Source organism: Ambystoma mexicanum, chromosome 5q (assembly GCF_040938575.1).
Source record: "Ambystoma mexicanum isolate Mex_15411 chromosome 5q, UKY_AmexF1_1, whole genome shotgun sequence".
NCBI lineage: Eukaryota > Metazoa > Chordata > Amphibia > Caudata > Ambystomatidae > Ambystoma > Ambystoma mexicanum.
In genome coordinates, this window is record NC_090933.1 from 1354938609 (window position 1) to 1354954665 (window position 16057).

The window sequence follows — 16057 nt, forward strand, 5'->3', positions numbered from 1 at the left end:
ACGCATGCGCTGACGACAGAGATAGCACAGATAGAACACAAGGCGAGGGTCCTATCGGACCATTCGCCGCTTATGTTGACATGGCAGTACCGACCTCTGAGACCGAAAATACCGACATGGCGTCTCAGAGCAGAAGCGCTAAAGGACAATATCTTCAGAGAAGACATGAGGGAGGAAATAATAAGCTATTTCGAGATCAATACAGGTAGCGTGAATTCACCTGGGGTTCTTTGGGAAGCCTTTAAAGTAGTGGTGAGAGGAATAGCAATAGCCAAGTCCAAGGGCTACAAGGAGGGATCGCAGTGGATTTACAAGAAGCAGAAAAATGGGCTAGAAGAGGCGTTGAAAAGGGGAGGTAGCACCAAAGATGATAATGAAGCAATACTTAGGTTACAACAGAAATGCGCGGGATACTGGGATAGGCTGTGCAACCTAAACTATAAAAAATATATAGAGAGACAGCATGCGGGGGGAGATAAACCAGGGAGAGTTCTGGCATGGTTATACAAAAATGAGACCCCTAGACCAGTGATTAGGACGACAGAGAATGACAATGGGAGTATAGCAGATACCCGGGAGGACGTGAATCTAGAATTTGCAAACTATTACCATGTCCTGTATGGGGACGTGGAAGAAAGTGATAATAATGCAATAAATGAGATTTAAGAGGATATAGGATTGCCACAGATTAGCGCTGAAGAGCGAGAGGAGCTAAACGCGCCAATCATTTTAGAGGAATTGGAAGAAGTGGTGAGGAAGCTACCCACTTGTAAGACCCCGGGGACCGATGGACTCCCCAGTGAATTCTACAAGATGTATAGAGATGTGGTGCTCCCACCACTCCTGGAAATGCTCAACGAATCATGTGAAGTCGGGAAGTTACCAGAATCCTTGAGAGAAGCGATAATCATACCGCTCCCGAAACCCAATAAGCCTGGTGGTGAGTGCGGATCCTATAGACCTCTGTCGATGCTGAATCAGGACAGCAAAATACTGACGGCTGTCCTGGCAAACAGAATGAGAAGAATCATTACTAAATTAATACATCCCGACCAAACTGGTTATGTCCCTGATAGGAACATATCCAACAACCTTAGGTGACTCCATCGAGTCATTGAATATGCTAACGAATAGACAAATGACATGGCAGTCGTGTCACTGGATGCAATCAAGGCCTTTGACTCGGTCAAATGGCCATGGTTGATTGTCGCCTTGACAAATTATGGAATAGGGCCGGGGTATCTAAGATGGGCCAAATTGCTATATAGTGAACCGCTGGCCAGAGTGAAGACAGGGACAGTGATATCAGAGAGGTGGAAGCTTAGTAGAGGCACCAGACAAGGTTGCACATGGTCCCCTATGCTGTATATCCTAGCCTTAGAGCCCTTGGTGATATATTTGAGACAGCAATATGACACAATAGGTATCACCATTAAAGGAGAATCACATTTAATTTCCTTGTATGCTGATGACATGTTGCTGTACCTGCGCTACCCAGAAGAAAATCTACAGTATGTCCTGGAAGTGCTGGACCGATTTGCAGGGCTCTCAGGCATAGCAGTGAACCCCAAAAAGTCTTGCGTGTTTCCATTGTGGAGGTATAAAGGGATCCCAATAGAGCAATTACAGATCCTCCAGATACCGTGGGAGGTCAACACGTATCAATACCTGGGAATAGATATATATCACACGGTAGAAGAAGAGAACCAGCATAATACTGAGAAGGATGTACGGAACATAGAAAATAGTATGATAGTATGAGATTTTGGGTGAAACTCCCCCTAGCGATGATGGGCAGAGGGACAATGCTTAAAATGGTGGTCCTGCCAAGACTGTTACATTACTTTGTGAATATCCCATACTAGATATCCAAGCAATTCTTTGCTAAGCTGAGCAGTATATGCAGGGAATTCCTCTGGCAGTGGACAAGGAACAGGATGGCCCTTTGGAAATTGCAAAACTCATACGAGAAGGGAGGCATTAAACTACCAAATTATGAGATCTATTATATAGCAAGCCAACTTCATTATGTAGCTAAATGGCTTTCTGAGGAGCCAACTACGGAGACCAGGTTGTTCCAACAAGACTGTGCCCAATTCTTTCTTAAAGAAATGATGTGGTTACCTAAGGTAGACATGGAGGGACGCCCGAGGATGATGGTACTTGGGTGGGGGATATGGTGAAGAGCTTGTAAAATGATGGAGGACCCTTACCCATGCTCCCTGCAGGTGCCACTGGTAGCATTGGCGCAATTAAGATTAACGATCAGAAGGCACTGGGAGGTTGTAGGAATAGCGACTTTGGGAGACATATGGCAAGAAGGGAATATAAGGGATTTCGAGGGGTTAGTGGAAGAAACAGAGGTACATGCAGGGCAGTATATCACATATCATAGGGTGGTGCAGCGGATAAAAGAGACGTGGTCGGAAGACAAACTATCGAGCCATAGATACAATATATGACATAGCAGAGGGGGGGCCACGAAATATCTGGACTATATGAGCTTGTCGGGGGGTTTGGCCCGGGGTCGGCTGGGCCTTCCGCGGACCTCCGGGCTGGGAGGCCCCAACTACTCCCGCGTATCCAAAAAATGAGTATGAGACACACACAAGAAGCAAGGTGGTTCTGCTGTTTATTGAATAACGGCAGGGATGGGTCTAGGATTGTACGTGTCCGTCCTGACTCTCGAAATTCGTGGGGCTCGCAGGCCCCTTTTTGCCTCAGTATGACGCGCTACTTGCGTCACCTGGGAAAGTTAGCAAAGAACCTATCGCCACTCTGGATTGGTTCCCCGAGTGGTAGGGTTAGTATAGCATACGTATAGAGAACGCTGTTACTGGTTAAGGGTCAGTCAGGTGGTATACTTGGGTTGTCCCTTCTATTAGATACTTGAAAATTGTTACACGAAGACCCCTAATGATTGGCTAAGGTTAATGGCGTCAGTGATGAGTGCCCCATGTTCTGATTGGTCCACTCGCGAGCCCCCCAGCCTGGGACCATCGTTGTTCCCAGCTCGCGGTGTACCTGTCATTTGCAACAATATGTAACTATGTGTTTGGGCAGACAATGCGTGGATTTGCTCATATGATTGAGAGCAGACTATTCCCATCGCTGTAGGTGTCCATTGTGTCATTTCATTGTTGCAGCCTGTGTCTCAAACATGGGACCCAGGCGACTTCTCCCTCCTGGGTCTGGCACCCTGTCAGGGTTGGCTTGGTCACGTGAGGAGAGACTGTGGTTGAGGCAGAATTCTGCACATTTAAAGTTGTATTTTCCACTGTGTGTCTGGCTTAGCTTGCAGGTGTGACCTTGGCTTCGGCTGTTGGCATGCGAGTTGCAACATTGCCCCCTTGGCTGTCAGTTCTCGCTGGGCTCATTCTGCAGGGTCAGCAATTGTACTCTTGCTCGTTCAATGTTTGTGGAGGCTCTTGCTTGCGGCCTACTTGGGCCTGGTGCATAGGTGGGGATGTTTAATGCACAGCACTTTAAGTTACGGTATCACGTTGCTTCATAGGCAGTATCATGTCTTCGTTGTATTTTCATCACAATGCAAGGGTTAGGAGAAGCGTCAGCAAGCATTTTAGATGAGTGCTTTGTGCATCTTGCGTTTCTGCATTTTGAAAAACCTATGTGAAAAATAATAAAGATGCGCGTCAGTGGGTGTGTCCGTCACCTACGTCATAGCACTGAATATGTTCTTCGTGTGGATTGGTGTGGGGGTGTCCAGTGTGCATGGTTGCACGGGTGTTCTGACAGTTGGCTAAGTCGTCATGGCATCTTTAACGATGTGTTTATTTACTGTTGAAAGGTTTAGTCGAGTTCATCCATGCCTCAGGTGTCGGCTTGAGCAGGGCAGGCTGGTGGGCAGGCCGATGGGCACATCCATATGTTCCTGTACCAGGGTATTTGGTCATCTGGTAGATAGGCAAATTCATCTCGTGGCGGGTGTCTGGGTCGCGATCCTCTAGGCCAGGGGCGCGAGGAGATTGGGGGGAGTCTTTTGTCCCATTCTCCCACTTCAGTCCCCCCTCTGGTCGACTTGTCGACCACAAACATATCCTTTTCCTTATCTCCACTTACTCTCCATATTTTAATTACTCCTCCTAGGTGTCCATAGTGGTTGACATGGTCCTCAATTGACCAATACATATACACACAACTTCCTCCAGGTGTGCAGTATACCCATTTCCCGATGTAACTCCTCGGGTTTCTTGGGTTTTCGAGCTTCATGGATGGCTGGTCCAGGAGGTTGGTGATTATCTGTTTGCGCAGTTTTTCTCTTTCCTTTATTATTGTGTCTGTGTGCTGGCCATCATCAGTTGGCATCAAGGGGTGCATACCAACCATTTCGATCGTTTCGTCTGTAGTGCGTGCTTTCCGGGCTTTCCAGAACCTTATTATAATCAGTGCAGCTCCAGCCAGTATTATACATCCAACTATAATGTTCAGCCCATCCGACAGCCATGATGGCATCCATGACCATAACAATGAAAACCAGCTGTCATCCTTCTTCACTCCTTTACTTTCTTCCATCATTTTGGAGTGCATCTGGGCCAGTTGTGATACTGCTTCGGTGAGTGTACCATTGTCGGCATCGTTAGCAGGAATAAATGTACAGCATGATTGTCCTATCTTTGCGCAAACTCCTCCCTCCATTGCTGTAAGGAGATCTAATACATATCTGTTCTGTAGTGCTACCATCCTCACTGCTCGCAGTTCCTCTTTTATTGCGTTGAATCCATTTACTGTTGAATTAATTGTCATCATCAGCTCCCATCGGGTTATCTGGAGCCATTTTGCGTTTGCATAAGCTTGTAGTCCAGGGTGTATTATTGACGAGAAAAACACTGCTGCTCTGCTGAATAATCTGTGTTCTGGTGGGATTGAAGTGAGTGCTGTTTCCGACCTTCCCCATAGGTAATTTCCTGTCAGAGGTTCTCCTTGTCTCTTTTTCCTATTTAGGACATTATTGTTGTTGTTGTTGTCTGACCCCCTCTGAGATTCTACCGATCTCTTCTTCCTCTTGTTTCCTTCATCCATTTTGGGGAAGTTCGCCATGTTCACATGTTTTTGGGGCACCACTAGTGATGGTACTTTAATGTGTACCATTGTGCATATACCGTTCCACAGAGGGGGCAGTGTGTGGTATGCCTTGTTTCCGCAGGTCCAGTAGTGGTCCATTAATACTGCTGTTCCTGCTCCCCCCTCTGGTAATTCTAACACGCTGGCAGGGTTGGTGTTGTATCCCACGTCCACTTCTCCTCTGTGTTGGTAGCATAGCTTAGGTGCAGACAGGGCAGTATGCTCATTGGGTCTTCATCCTTCTCCATCCATGTCAGCATGGGTACGTACTTGCCCCAAATCGTCCAACATCTGTTATTGTGTTCATCAATGGTGGTAATATTTTCTCTTGTTACCATGTTTCTGCCAATCACTCCTATGTCCCATTTATTGTTCATGTATACCTTCCCCGTTATTGTTACCAGTGGTCTTTCCCAACAGCCTTGTGTACCAGGAACATCAGTGGCGTACCAGTCACATGGTAGGTATTGTAGTGTTACTTTCTTCGTTTCTCCCTTTTCAGGACCACTTGTCATGTATCTGAATGCTTCAGCATGCAAACTGCTCTTGTGGTAACTCAAATAAGACTTGAGGAAGCTGTTTTCGTATGGGTATGTGTCTCGCGTTTTCCACACCAGTCTCACCACCGTTCCTTGAAATCGCCCTCTCGTTTGGAATAGTGCCAGGTAGATTATACATCATGCCGTCTTCTCTTCTACTTCTGTGGCAACGAATGTTCGAGAAGCGCTCATGGCGTATGGGATCAATGAGCAGACATAGCAGCTGTCGTCTGTTGTCTGCTTACCTATTTGGGTCATGTGCTGGTACCACATGTTGTTCGAGACGTGTGCTGAATCTGTTATGTAATTATCAATACCTTTATTATCTGTGTATGTGCTGCGTTTAACTCTACTTCCCTTATGTGGAGGGTTGCTAGTACCACCCGACGTAACACCTGTTGCAGCCGTGGGTGGGGGTACGTTAGGTTTGGGTATAGCCAAACTATTGATAGCATAACTTTTCTGCCATACAGAGGCAACCACGAAACCAGTGATCATCAAAACCCCTATCATTTTTATTACAAAAGCTAGTCTCACCGGCATTTGCTCTTACCTTGCTGCAGTCCGGCAGCTTATTCTTGCAACGTTAAAGTTGCCCGCCTAAAAATTCTCAATACGCTTGTTATTATTGTTAGTTGTCGTTATCAAGCCCTCCCTATCAGGTAGTCGTTCAGTGCCCAGGCGAAGAGCTGCTCCCACGCCAATCTAAGTGATCTATCTCTTAGAGCAGGTAAGTGCTGGTGAAGATGGGGCATTGATTGTTCTATGGCCAAGATAAATGCGGTGTAGTAAACACGTACCCTCCTTCTTTTTAGGTACTTTGGCCTTTTTATGTGATATACAAATTGGTGTGATAGGGCTTCAGGGTAATTATCGTCTGAGGGTAGCATCTACTCCTGGGCAATGCACGCTGTTAGTTATCTATCTTCTTAGCAATACAATTACACACGTTACCTGCATGTGCGAGAAAGAAAAAGAAAACATACAAGTGTTTACATGTGTATGTGTGCAAAAACAATGTCCTTCAATTGGGTGGTGGCTGTAGTGGGCAGGGGGCTTGTGGGCAGAGGGTTTGGGGCTCAACTGGCGGAAGTCTGTTTACTCTTTGATCTTGTGACCATGGGATGGGCGGTATGCAAATCACCAGTGTCTATTTCAGTACTTGTCTCTGGGGATTCTGGGGGGTGACAGGGTATGGAGACACTAAGGTCGTCAGCTGCGGTAGACGTCTCCTTCTCCGTAGTGATGCTGTCGCTGCTCTTCCAATGGCCCTGTCGGTGACGCTAGGGCGGGTCTGGAGTTTGCAGATCTTCACGTCGTGTAGGTGATTCCAAGCATGCTTATCCTGCAACTTCACCGCTGTTGTAGATACCTCTTCTACCAAGTGGGGACCAGTGAAGCGTGGGCTGTTCCACTTTCTGTTGAAGTTGCGGAGTAGCACGTGGTCACCTTTAGCAATTTTGCACAGTCTTTCCTTTTCCAATTCTTTGTCCGCGTCTTCTTGTTGATAACTCTTAGACCCGCCCCGCGTGCGCTCGAGCTGTTGAGACACAAACGCTACACTAGTAATCAAAGAAGACACATATTGGTACATTTCATCTCCAAGAACAGTTGCAGAGTTTTCATAGTCTGTGAATGCTCTTGATGTTGGCGTTAGAGGAAGGCACATTTGACGTCCGGTTACCACCTCATGAGGAGTGAGGTGGTGGTCAGACCCTGGTCTATTCCTTACCTCAAATAGAGCTAGCGGAAGGCAATACAACCAATCCTTCTTTGTTGTTTGCTGTATCTTTGTGATTGCCTCCTTTAATAAGCCATTCAGGCGTTCACATATACCGTTGGCCTGCGGGTGATATGCACACGCAAATGTATGCTTGATGTTCAGTAAGGATGTGATGTGCTGAAACATTTCATTAGCGAAATGCGGGCCGTTATCTGACCGCAGTACTTCGCACACTCCGCACCTGGGGAAAACCTCCCTCACTAGAAATTTAGCTGCTCTGAACGCGTCCGGATGTGAGCAGGGTCCTGCCTCAATCCACCTGGAGAATGGGCATACTACTACAATCATATACCTATTTCCTTGACATACGTTGATCATATCAACGTAATCAATATGAATGTGCAGGAAGGGTCCCTCTGGCCGGGGTATAGTACCTTTTATCACTTGCAGCGTGTGACCGGCCGTAAACTGTTGACATGTGAGGCAATTGCTGATAAAATTTGTTACATGAGAATTTAACTCGGGGCAGAACCAATCTTCCCTAATTCGTGCTGCAATAACTTCCTTCCCTGTATGAGCTGGGTGGTGGAGCTGGCTCAGGGCGGTGTTCAATAGTGCCAATGGCATGACCATCTTTCCAGTGTTACCCTGACGCCATAGTGCGTCAGTTGGCGACATTGTACATCCGCTTTTTACCCATATTTCTTTTTCTGCCATTGGTGCAGCTGCTTGTAATTCCATTATCTGTGTGGCTGGGAGGTGGGTGTACCCTTCTTTCATCAACATCTCTTTAGCTATGCCCCTCCCTCTCCCTCTCTCTGACTCTGGGGGGTTCCATATCTCACCAAAATAAGCAGCATACTTTGCATGTGCGTCTGCTGCTTCATTCCCTTTTAAGATATGATCTTCTCCATTAGTGTGTGCGGGACATTTGACCAAAGCTACTTCTTGGGGATTATTTATTACTTCAATTAACTCAGCTAATAAGATAGCATGTTGCACAGTGGTGCCGTCAGCTCTCCTAAACCGCCTTCTCTGCCATTTTGTCAATCCCGAGTGGACAGTAGACGTGACATATGCGCTGTCAGAATATATAGTAACTCTTTTGTCAAAGCTTTCCTTCAACGCCAAGATCAGTGCAACTAATTCTGCTGCTTGAGCAGAATAATGTTGTGGTAACTGTACACATTTCACCGCCACACACACCAATTCCTCTGTCATTTTTACAACTGCTGCCCCAGTTCTCCTTATCCCATCACTATGGTCTATTGTTGATGACCCATCAATGAACAAGAGCTCTCCTCCATTTAGCGCATCCTCTTCAACTTTTCTGGTACATGAGTACATTTCAGTAGTCTGCGTACAATCATGAGCATAGTCACCTTCCTCAATAACTTCCGCTATAAACCTTGCAGGATTAACTGTGCTGCATCTAACAATAGATAGTTCTGGTCTAGATAAGATAATCTCATAACCTGACGCCCTCTGCGTGGTTAGTGTGGACTTAGGCTTGTTCAATATTGCAAATAGTGCATGCTCCACAAATAGTGTGGTTGGGCACCCCATTGTAATAGATGATGATTTCTCTACTGCGAAGGCAGCTGCGGCGAGGCCTTGTTCGCAAGGAAAATGGCCTAACATAACAGGATCCAAGTGACCGCTGTAAAATGCTACTGGCTTGTATCCCATGCTTGTTTTTTGAGCCAATACTGCTTTCATTACTGCTGAGTCGCAATGTGAAAAGATAAAGAACTGTCGTTCATAATCTGGGGTGGCCAGTACCGGAGCAGTTAATATTGCATCTTTCAATTCGTCAAAGGCTTCCTTCATTTCCATTATCCACCCCAATTCTTTCTCCCCTTTGTTTGCTTCTCTCAATGCTTCAAGTAGGGGTCCTATGTATGAGCTGTAATCAAATACCCATGCTCTACAGTAGTTGCACAATCCCAGGAACTGCTGCAGCTCCCTCACTGTTTGTGGTAATGGCGTATTTGATATAGCCTGTGCTCTTTGTGATGCAATCTTTCTTCCGTGTTGGGATATCAGTTGACCAATGTATAATACTTGTTCCTGACAGTACTGTAATTTTTCTTTGTCTACCTTGTAACCCTTTTCAGCCAATATTGTCAGCATTTTCAATGAGTCCTTCCTGCACCTTTTTTCACTTGTGCTGCAAATTATTATGTCGTCAACATATTGCAACACTGTACTTTCCAATTCAATGTTTCCCAAGTCCATCTGTATTACTCTGTTGAAAATTGAGGGTGACTCGCAGTACCCTTGTGGTAACCTGGTGTGTTTCCATTTTGTGTTTCTGTACGTGAAGCTTGTCAGATCTTGTGAATCTGGATGCAGGGGTATTGAGAAAAAGGCATTTTTGAGGTCAATCACTGTAAATCGTGAGGCCTCTGCTGGAATTCCACATAATATGGTGGCCGGGTTTGCTGCTATGGGGTATTCTGCTTCTACAATGTTGTTCAAGGGTCTAAGGTCCTGGATGAAACGCCAAGACCCTCCTTTAGCTTTGCGCACTGGATACACGGCCGTGTTACATGGTGATTCTGATGGTACCAATATGCCATTATTTATAACGGCCGTTATTGTTTCATATATGCCCTCATCTGCCTCTTTTGATAGTGGGTATTGCTTTACTCTAGGGAGTATTGCACCTTTTTTCAGTTTTATTCTTACTCCCCCAATACTTTTTATGCACCCCACGTCATAGGGACTAGTAGTCCATAATGATGTTGGTACCTTTGCCATATCTTCCTCGAAAAAGGGAACTGGGGTAGATGCGGGTGCTTCAAGTGCCATTGCAATTTTCTGTGCCACTTGTTTGTATGCCACTCTTAGCCATATATCTACACTCATCATAAATACCATTTCACCCTCTTCCTTGTCTTCTGAAAAGAGCTCCTCATCTGACACCTGAGTGAGCCTGCATCCCTCAGCCAGGGCTATCACTGCCCTCCATGCTCTTCCTTCCCCGTCTTGGGCATGTACTGCGATATAATCAGCAGTCGCTATAATGCTCTCGATGCTCACTGAAATCACCTTTCCTTCTGGTTCATTGGCTGGTGTTTCAGGCCTGAACAGATAGGCTGCTGGCCTCCTCCAAATTTTCCCTTCTATTCCTGGCATCCATGCGAATGCCATGTCTGTTCCGTACTGGAACAGTTTGCCATCTACTGGCTCAGCCCTAATCACTGTCTGCCCACAGTATGCTTGCATAATTTGCCGTGCAGTGAGCATGTTTATTCCAGGAGTGGAACAAATTATGGCGTCCTCCGTGAAGGAGAGTGTCATATTCAACCTGCTTATTATGACTCTCCCAGGTATGTTTACTGGCGAGTCCCTTGAATATAAAAGCGGGACGGACATGTCATAATCCCCTATTGATAAGGGGATGTTATCAGTAAAGGAAACCAACCCCCTAGCCCCAGAGAATCCTTGGGTGTTCATGGCCTCACCTGACATCTTAAATTTACCTTCCCTTATGCAAGACCGGGTTGACCCAGTGTCAACAAGGAATGATAACTTTTTGTCACCTATCGTTACCTCTATGCGTGGTTCCTCCGCACTATGAGATGTTACCGACAGGATGGGACACATCATGGACCTCTGTGGGCTGTCCTATTGTGGGTATAATGATTGACCACTTCCTGTATAAGGGTTGTGTCCCAGGACCGTCACCCTTCCAAGTTGTGTTTGCTGTAGCTGTGTATTGGTGGAGGTTACCTTATGGTCCTGGATTTGAGTGGGCTGCTGTACTTGCTGCACTTGAGGTTGCTGTAATATCGCTACCTGTTGTTGCGGTAGTGAATATGTCTGGGGCTGTTGTTGTGTTACTAACTGTTGCTGCGTGTTGCCTGGTTGCAGTGCCTGCTGTTGTTGGTGACCCTGCTGTTCCCTTGTAGGCCTTTGTTGTCCCTGTTCTCCCCATGCTGGTGTGCCGGGTCTCATTCTACATGTGCGTGACATGTGTCCTAATAATCCACAAATCCAACATACAGGTGGTTCCCTTGTCTGCCATGGGAAACTCCCTGAATTGTCCTGGTATACTGGTTGCCCAGTGGGGTAGAAACTTCTAAATCCTCCCTCTTGCTGTAGTGCGTTATAACCGTATCCCCTCCCCCTCATCATTCCTCCCCTTCCCCTGTTGTAATTATAATATCCAGCTCCTGATGTCGAGTATCCTCCTCCCATGTTAGTGGTGTATGGTGGGGGTGGTGGCAGCTGTTGTGCTATAATCTGTGGTGATTGTATTTGGGAGGGATCTTGTGCGGCCACTACTTGCGTGGGGTTTGGTGTAATTGTTGTAGGTGTAGTTATTAGTGCACCTTCCATCGTGTACTTAGTGAGTTTTTTTCTGCACTAATTTAGCCTCTTCTGCTTTCCTGTCCTCTTCCTTTTGTTTCATCTTTTCTTGCCATGTCCTACAATGATGTACTATCGTCAGTTGTATTTCCGGCCAAGCCTTTGCTTCCCCACTACTTTCTTCAATTGTTTCTGCACTGCCTCCGGGAGCCCTTGTATTAGTATATGATAAAATATTGCTGGTGTCTTGTCCCATTGTTCTCTAGTTTCCATACGCCACTTCTCTTGAATTTCCTGGATATAATCAACAGGATCTTCGTTCTCACGCATCTTGCGTGATGTAATCGCTCCTATGTCTGAGGTGTCTGGGTATTGTACCCTCAGTGCTTGCCATAATGCATGTCTGCAGTCTGCGAATGGTGCCCCGTCGTGTGATGTGTTTGTCATTGTGACCTCGGGGAAGCCTGCTCTCTTCCAGATGTCATCTGCTGCATCCCCCAATATTGATATTAGTAGGCCCTTCACATCTCCTACTGCCAGTTTCTGTCCTGCGGTGTGTTTTTCCATTTCATATATCCATTTCCCCGCACCTCCACTTAATAATGGGAGCCTGCACTTTATATTTTCCTTGTCTGCATGCTTCCAAGGTACGTATTGTGGTCTAACCCCTCCCCTCTCCAAAAGTGGCATTAGGTTGTGTCCTGTCTGACCCCCTGGATTCCCCAGAGTCGAGTCCGTATAGCCCTCCTCTTCTTCCGTGTCTTCTACATCGTCTGTTATGTCCATATTTCCCCTGCTCGTAGCTGTTTCTCCTCCATCTCTTCCCCTTCTTTTATCATTTCCTTTATTTGATGTGGGCGTGTGTACTCGTTCTTCCTGCCTGCATCCAGGGAGATCTCTAAGCCTGCCAGCGTAGGGTGTGTGTTCGTGAGGGGCGGGTGTAGGTGGGCATGTTGCACGGGATGAGTGTGGGGTAGTGGAGCATGTTGGACGGGATGATGAGGGTGTAGCTGCACGTGTGTGCCTTCCCGCCATTCCTTGCTCTTCCCCCTCACTTCCCCCCAGTTCTTCCTTTCTTCTGCAGGCCCATGGTGATTCCCTGTTAGTCCGGGTGATGTACAATTTATCTAAGCTTTCCCTTTCCCTATTTCTTCCTTCCTTCTCCATTCCTTCTTCTTCCTCGCTACAAAAGTCATCCAGGAGCGACAACCCCCAATCTGTCTTTTTCCCCCGAATCGTCACTGTTTTTAAATCTATTAAATCCGTTCCTCCCGTTTCTTCTTTACCAATTGCTCCCCTTTGTGCTGATGTTGTTGCTACTTCTGTGTCTCTGCGTACATATCTCCTTACTTCACTCTCCCCTCTCCTATCTTCTCGTTCCCCTTCTTTTTTCTTTACTACCTCTCTACCTATTTCCTTTCTTTTCTTTATTAATTCCTCCATTACTTTACTACTCATCTTTTCCAATAGCCTTTCCTCTTCTCTCTTCCTTTCCCATCTCTCTCTTTCCCGCTCTAATATGCTTTCTATCATCCTTCCTTCTTCGTATTTCTTTGTCATTTCTGATAGTATTTTCCTCTTCCATATTTCCATTTCCTTTTCTTTCTCTTCTTCCTCTCTTTTCTTGTCGCGCTGTGCTGCTCGAGATACCCTTTCTGCTGCTGCCTTTACCCTTTCAGCTTCTCTCTTTCGTTCTTCAGTTCGTTCCCTCATCTCTTCCAACTCATTCTTATTTTCTTTCCTTTCCCGTGCTCTCTCTCTTTCCTCCCTCTCAAGCTGCTTGATCAGGGCATTTTGCTCATTCCTTAATTCTGCTAATCGTTCCTCCAAAATCTCTTCTTTTTCTCGTAAAAGCTCTTCCTCCTTTCTTTCCCCCCTTCCCCTTTCATCTTGCTCTTACTCTCATTGTCCTCGTTCATTTTCCTTACTACCTCCTTCTCTTCTCCTGTTAATGAACCTCGCAATTTTAATAATACCTGTGCAGCTACCCACTCATCATGTCCTATTGCTGCAATTTGTTCTTTGCTAGTCTTCCCTTCCCCTGCAGGCATCTTCGTATAAGTTGACCCTACGGTACTTGTCGGCTCCCCTCCCGTGTAGCCGCCTGTAGCTGTATATGGTGGTGGACTGTATGCTGGGTTCGAATACCCCTCAGCCGCCCTTAATTGTTCTCTCACTATTTCTCGTAGTTCCGTTAAAGGATATAACCCCCCTTCCTCTTTTTTCACTACCTTCGCTAGGGGCATGTCATCGCCCTGTTCCTTTTTTATTTCTTTTTCGTTTAGGTTGCTACTCTTTTCTCCTCCCTCTTGTCGCACTGTGTGCCTTCACTCTCTTTTTCTCCATTCTGTTCTTCCTCCTTAACCTTCTTCTCCTCCTTTTTTTCCCCAACAGTGAACATTCCGTTTGGTCCTGGTCGGGACCCCTGGAACATTCTCCATAAGTTAAACACCTCCACATGGTGTGTCAACTTCTTCCCCTTGTATGAGTTATGCAGATGGGTCAATAGTGAGTGTTGTACATATGGGTCGAAACTGCCATTAGGCGGCCATGGTGTCGTCATTTTGTTGTCCGTCCCCTGTGTCCATTCTATGCTCTATTTAATCAGTGTCTCCCTATGGGGTGACAGTGTTTTACATATATGCTGTAGCGGGGTAGTGAGGGTGTTCCCCCACCCTCCCGATCCTGTACCGTATGACATAGTAGCACTGTGTTGTTATCTCCCTCGATATGGTAGCGGTTATCTTGCTAATAATGAACGCTATACAATTTCAGACGTTTTACCTGGCCCCGTAATTTTGGGGACTTGCGATCGTCCGCTAAAAGGAAATAGTAAAATATCGCATTTGCATTTATATATTCTTTTCTCTGTTTTCTTCTTACACCTAACACCTTTGCGGCCCCCTACGGCCGAAGCGCACGTAGCCCCCTGCGGCTGCGTGCCCTGTGTGACGTGCTTATACAGCCGTCCCACTTTATTTCACCCCTCCTCCTCTTTCCTCACTTGTCGTGGCCGGCGTTCTCCGTGCACGGCCACGTCCCTCTCTTCACCTTGCCCCGATATAATCGTTACCGTTTATCTCCGTCTCCACTCCCTTACCATTATTCTCTTCCCCACCACTCTCCAACAATGCCTTGTGCTCGAGATATCCTATGAAAGCCCTACTGGTGACGTCACCGACCTCTTCCAAAACTACCGGTAAGTTCTTTTCATGTTTCAAAAGTTCGAAATAAGTTTGCTATCTATCCCCGTTAACCCCACAGCTGTCCTCTTGTCACGCCTGGAACAAGGTAATCAACAATATAATCGGACTGCGCACGCTGCGTCGCCTCGCGTGTGATACGCCCCTCGACAGGAGGGCTTAACCAGCCAATTATCTTCCGTATTAGGCAACCAGCTAGCTACCGCCTACAGGGAAACGTCATCTATCTATCGAGTTTTCTGCTCGATCAATAGGGATCCTCATCTACTCATTGATCAATAATTGCCAATTCGTAGGAAACCGCACACACACACACACCCTTACAGGTGGTCGCGACCTAGGCCAATCAGTGTCTACGAGCGGCCGCACGTGATGTTTTCGTGCTCCGCCCACCCTTCTTCGTAACGTAGCGGACTGCTCTCGCACTTGTCCAGCTACCATTCACTTCACCGTCAACACTAATTTATCAACCCTTCGCCACGCACCTTGGTAACACCTCCCACCTCCCGTATTCTATTCCTCCCCCCTCCCTCACAATTTCACATTGCTTGTTGGTCGTGGCATACTCACCAAGTTCTCTTGATGCGAGGCTGCTCGACTGCGTGCACCCCTCCAAGCGGCTCGCCACCTCCCCTCGTCTGGACCACGTCTGGACACTCGCCAACCGCGGGCGGGATACTTCTCAACCGGCTCCCGAAGGCCAATATCCGGATTGCGCTGTCCGGTCTTCTCGCAGTTCCGCGATGGTCCTGTAGTCCTCAAAAAGGGGGCAGCGGCAGAGGGGGCCGCGCCGCCGGGCCTTCCCGCAACGAGAGCACTCGGAAAAATACAATGAAAAGGCAGATCTTAAACAGATCTCAGCAGTGCCTCCAACTTGTCGGAGGGTTTCGCCCGGGGTCGGCTGGGCCTTCCGCGGACCTCCGGGCTGGGAGGCCCCAACTCCTCCCGCGTATCCCAAAAATGAGTATGAGACACACACAAGAAGCAAAGCAAGGTGGTTCTGCTGGATCGTACGCGTCCGTCCTGACTCTCGAAATTCGTGGGGCTCGCAGGCCCCTTTTTGCCTCAGTATGACGCGCTACTTGCGTCACCTGGGAAAGTTAGCAAAGAACCTATCGCCACTCTGGATTGGTTCCCCGAGTGGTAGGGTTAGTATAGCATACGTATAGAGAACGCTGTTAGTGGTTAAGGGT